This window comes from Bos javanicus, chromosome 19 (assembly GCF_032452875.1).
Source record: "Bos javanicus breed banteng chromosome 19, ARS-OSU_banteng_1.0, whole genome shotgun sequence".
Lineage (NCBI taxonomy): Eukaryota > Metazoa > Chordata > Mammalia > Artiodactyla > Bovidae > Bos > Bos javanicus.
The window spans coordinates 42,055,931-42,061,260 of NC_083886.1; the positions used below are offsets into that span (position 1 = coordinate 42,055,931).

Here is a 5,330-nt window from a genome sequence, read left to right on the forward strand (position 1 = left end):
AAACCAATCAGAGCTGGTTTTTTATATTCACCAATAAACAGCTGAGCTGGCCTTTTTGAATGAACCAATTAGACGAGGGAGGCGGGACTAGACCGTTTTAAAAGACACCACTCGGAGTCGTAGCTGAGGCACGGACAGGGAATCTAGCCAATGAGGAGGGCTAGTTTGTTCTTTCTGTGTAACTCTGGAAAAATGCGCTGCGGAAGTGAAAAGAAAAAGAAGATATGTATGCCCTGGAGCTGCTGTCTTCTTTCGGGATCCCTAAAATCTGAAGACTGTCCTTTATCCTGATTTTTTTTTTTTTTTAATTTGAAAGAAACGGGAGTCCTAGCTCCGTTTCCTGGGATAACTGAGCGCCAGCTTTCTGGACAAGCAGCCGGGGCATTCGGTTCAGTTCAGCAAACCAGGCGTCTGTCTCAAAGCCGGCCCTCCCACCCCTAACTTTGAAGAAACAAAAGCCATACTTGGCCGTACGTGAACGTAGCTTGGGTTTTCGTATAATGGCAGGGCATAGAGAGCCCACATAAAACAGACCAGCGTTCAAAACCCCCGAAAGAGCGGCTTGAGACAGCGACTTGTCAATCAAAGGGGATAATTTAAAGTCACCGCCTCAGGAGTCGAGGATGGTTTAGGTGCCATTCTAAGACAGTAACTTTTTCCTCAGACGACCAGCAGAATGTCCTCGTAGTTGTTACTTTTACTCTTCTCTGTGTTATTCCTTGAACCCTGTAGTCCATATTTGACTAGGAAATGCCAAAGACCGAAATGTTTACTACTCTGACGTTTAAATGTACAAATGTGTGTGTTTTTTTTTCTGTCTTCAATCCACAATGTTAAAATGACAGAAAAGTCATTGCCCTCACAAGATGCTAGAAAAAAAAACTGCACAATTTGAGTGACTGCGAATTCCATCAGAAATATTAATACCTCCTTCCAATCATTATTCCCTGAGTTTCAACCCTGACTAGGCATTTTACCAGTTGTGTGGTCTTGATGAAGGCAGCTTCTCAGTTGCTTTCTTTTCCTCTGCTCAAAAAAGGGAATAAAAATAACAGCATTACCTCAGGGTAGTGTGAGGATTACAGAATGTAAACATAAGGTGTTTAGAACAGTAGACTAACAGAATCAGGAAGCAGGGGTTTTCTTTACGTTAGCATAAATTTGTGGGCTTAATCCTTTTTTTCCTTCTAAAACCAAGTCAACCACTGCAGGGTATCCAACACCCACTCTGCTGGCAAAGCCCCAGGGAAGACCAGTGAGGCCAGTGAGGCCAGTGAGGAGAGAGTATGTTGTGACAGGAAGTCAAGGATGGAAGTGGCCCATGTGCTATGTGCCAAGGCACTTCAGTAGTGTCTGACTCTTTGTAACCCTATGGACTGTAGCCTGCCAGGCTAGGGTAATTGGAAAAGCCAAAGGAATAGGGTTTTGGCATTGCTCTGGTCCCTATCCTCTTGGTTTCCTGGTCTCCAGTGTTTTCAGCTCCACTCTGCTCAAGCATGTGCATTGATACAGAAAGGCAATCTTAATGCACCAGACCACCAGGGTCTCAGAGCAGTTGTAGGGAAGCCCGTTCAGTAGCTTCTGTCCATCTAGAAGGCTGACCAGGCCCTGGGCTCCAGGGCAAACCTGTCATTCCCTGTAGCTTCCCCAAGACAGAGGATTACCTTGAAAGTCAGAGACCAGCCATGCTGCCTTCTATCTCTTGGAACACAAAGGCCCCATATATTAAGGGAGGGTGGGCATCCTTCCTTAAAATGGCAATGCAGCCTCTGCTTCATGGCCTCCACTTTGCCCAGTCTGCAATTCCCTGCAAGACCCATCTGAGGATGAGGCAATAGGAACTTAATAAGCTGCTCCAGTTCTATTTTCTGGTATCCAGTTTTAAATCCCCCTTGCATTTTAGCCTGATCCTGACTGTGTGGGTCTTTGTTCCAATGTCCCTGAAGCAGAGCTGGGGAGTCAAAAGGACTGTGGAGTCACACATGCCTGAATCAGATATCTCCCTGAGCCTCAGTTTCCCATGCCATTATCTTTTATCAAAGGTGCGTGCATGTGTGCTAAGTTGCTTCAGTTGCGTCCAACTCTTTGTGACTGTATGGACTATGGCCCACCAGCCTCCTCTGTCCATGGGATTCTCCAGGCAAGAATATTGGAGTAGGTTGCCATGCCTTCCTCCAGGGGATCTTTCTGACCCAGGGATCAAACCCACATCTCTTATGTCTCCTGCATTGGCAGGAGGGTTCTTTACCATTAGTGTCACCTGGAAAGCCCTTTATCTAAGGTGAAGTGAAGTGAAGTTGCTCAGTCATGTCCGACTCTTTGAGACCCCATGGACAGTAGCCCACGAGGCTCCGCCATCCATGGGATTTTCCAGGCAAGAATGCTGGAGTGGGCTGCCATTTCCTTATCCAGGGGATCTTCCCTACCCAGGGATCGAACCCGGGTCTTCTGCGTTGCAGACAGACGCTTTTACCGTCTGAGCCACCAGGGAAGCCCACTATCTAAGGTACACAGGGCTAAATGAGATATGGAAGCACCTAAGACAGCCTTCCAGTCCTCTAATACAGGGTGATCTTGGGGTGGGGTGGGGTGGTAGGGGGTGGGTTTCTCTTCTGGACAAAAACTGTTTCTCTTTTAGCCCCTTCTCCTTTCCAGAGACTATCACAGAGGATCCTGCAGGACTTGAGTGGGGAGAAGGGGAGGAAGGAAGTCTGGATGAGTGTCCTGGCGGGCATTGTCCACAAACAGGGAGTTCTGGGGGCCCGACAGCCTCTAGTCCTGGGAGGCAGGAAGGGATTGGGAGTCAGTTCCAAGGAGAGAGGGGGCTGCTATCATTCTCACAGTCCTCCCCAACTCCCACCTTCCCCCAACTCTGCAGGGGCCCAAACTACATACCTTGTTCCCATCTCTACCCCGACCTATAGGGGTGAAGTTGAGTACCTGAGTCAGACTGCTGATTTGTTGGGTGTATGACCTTGGGTGAGTCACTCAGGCTCACTGTACTTCCTTTTCTTCATCTAAAATGGAGATGATGTGGGATGTCCCTGGTGGTCCAGTGGTTAAGACTTCGCCTTCCAATGCAGGGGGTGTGGGTTTGATCCCTGTTTGGGAAGATAAGACCTCACATGCCTTGCAGCCAAAAAAACCAAAACATAAAACAGAAGCAGTATTGTAACAAATTTTTATGTGGATTTTAAAAGAATGGTCCACACAAAAAAAAAGGATAATGAGAGTACCTTCACAGAGGGTGAGACAATACATGCAAAGCACTTAGTGCTGCTGCTGCTGCTGCTAAGTCGCTTCAGTCGTGCCTGACTCTGTGCGACCCCGTGGACTGCAGCCCACCAGGCTCCTCTGTCCACAATCCTTGGCAAATAGTAAGTGCTCAAAACACATTAGCAGATATTACCTCTACTCCTTGTGAAGATCCTCCTCCCTTGTCCCGGCCAGTTTTCCCAAGTCCGCTCTTCTGTTGACTTAAAAAAAAAACGCACAACATGAGAATTGCGAGTTAAGTTTTATTTGGGGCAAAATAAGGACTGGAACCTGGGCGACAACACCTCAGATAGCTCTGAGAAACTGTTCCAAAGAAGCAGAGGGGGAGGGATAGTTAAATATGTGATTTTGGTGAAGGGGAAATAAATGCATTCAACCTCATATTTTACCAACAGTTTTCTGCTAGTCTCATGAAGCTTTCTGCTAGTCACGAGGAATAGACATCACCATGAAGGATTTTAGTGCTTTTCTAAACATGAAACTTTTTCATATGCTTTTCACTCCTGAAACTGTCTGAAGACCTGTTCTGCAAGCTTCCCCCCAACTCCCCACCCCCCAGTACAGAGTGCCTCATTTCTGCTGTCCGCCCTGGATTCCTTTCAGGGAGTGCCGAAGGTCAGCAGTTGCAGCAGCACTTGATTTAATCCTGTAGACGTAGATGGCAAGCACCCATGGCAAGTGCCAATTTGTAGTTAATGCTTGCAAAACCAATTCAAAATTTCCTTTTCCAGGGAGTCTCCAGGGACTCTTCTCAGGCCAGCTTATAAAACTGAGGCTCTTTCAAGACCTTTGGAGTATATTTTCATATATGGATGAGATCCTTTCATAAGCATTTCTGCTAGATGTGCATTTCCTGTCTCTCTGCTCAGAAGCAGGAGGAGGGGCTCCACCCTCCAGCTGGACATCCCCCCTTGAAAGGGCAGTATTTCTTTTATATAGAATGAAGTTGATGTAGGTGTACTGACATAGAAATATCATGAAGATATATTGTTAAGTTTAAAAAAGTGAGGTAAAGAATAGTATGTAGGGCATAATCCCATTTGGGTAAATGTTCATGCTTTGAAAACATCTAAAGGAATTGTAAATACATGGAGACAGAGAAAACTTTTCATATTTTCCCTTTTATCCTATTTGAAAAATTTTAAGTTACGAACCTATTATTTTTTAATGTGGAAAGTTAGCTTAAATTAGGAGAATTTAAAAGATTTCCCTCAATAATTGTAGGTCTGGGCAATTCTCTGTTTCATTACTTTTTGCCATGTGATTTTCCAAGTGTTTTCATCCATGTTCTACACCCTTCTTACTCTCATCCCTTTTCTCCACTTCACTGAAGGTGAGGCATACCTGACTCTGCATGTTTGTGTGAGAATGTAAGTCCCACTAGGGAAGTCCCTCTGAGGTGTCTTCTGACATTAATCTGTCTGACTTTAACCTGACAGCTATCCCTCCTGACTCCTCCACAGGGTTAGGTCTTCAGGGCCCAATTCACAGATGATCTGAGAGACCAGGCAAGTTTGAAAGGGATGGAGTGGAGTTAGGAGCAAGTTATTCACCTGAAGAGAACAGAAAACTATACTCTTTTGTTAGGGGAATTGAAGAAAATCATGGTCTTTTCCAAAGAGCTAAATACTGCTTCCTTGTTTCTCTCTCTTCCCTCTTGATCATGAAAGGAAAGAAGTGACACAGGCAGGAGGCAGGCATTTTACAAAGTACAGAGAAGGCTCTCAGTTGGAGCTGGATATTAGTCTTTTTTTAAAAAAAAACAAAAAGAAAAAACAAAACTAAAGGAACCAGAGGTTCCAACAGGAGAAAACCTCCATGGGCTTTTGGAATCAAGGTGTTTGGAGCCCTCTGAATGTATAAGAAGTTTTGACCTGATAGATAAATATTTAGGGCAAGTGTAAGGAAGTATTCTATTTGAGGTTGGGAAAAATCCAGGATATGATTAGCTTTGATAGGTTGTTCTAAGTCGCTTCAGTCGTGTCCAACTCTGCGACTCTATGGACTGTAGCCAGCCAGGCTCCTCTGTCCATGGGATTCTCCAGGCAAGAATA

The 5,330-nt window shown here is 45.4% G+C and overlaps 1 non-coding gene across 1 annotated transcript; it reads right to left on the reverse strand.

The window, feature by feature from the left end:
* Nucleotides 1-2,418: 2,418 nt before the first annotated feature.
* TRNAC-GCA (transfer RNA cysteine (anticodon GCA)) lies at nucleotides 2,419-2,491 on the reverse strand. The gene has a single exon. It is a non-coding gene; the product is annotated as a tRNA-Cys (tRNA).
* Between the last annotated feature and the right edge of the window lie 2,839 nt (nucleotides 2,492-5,330).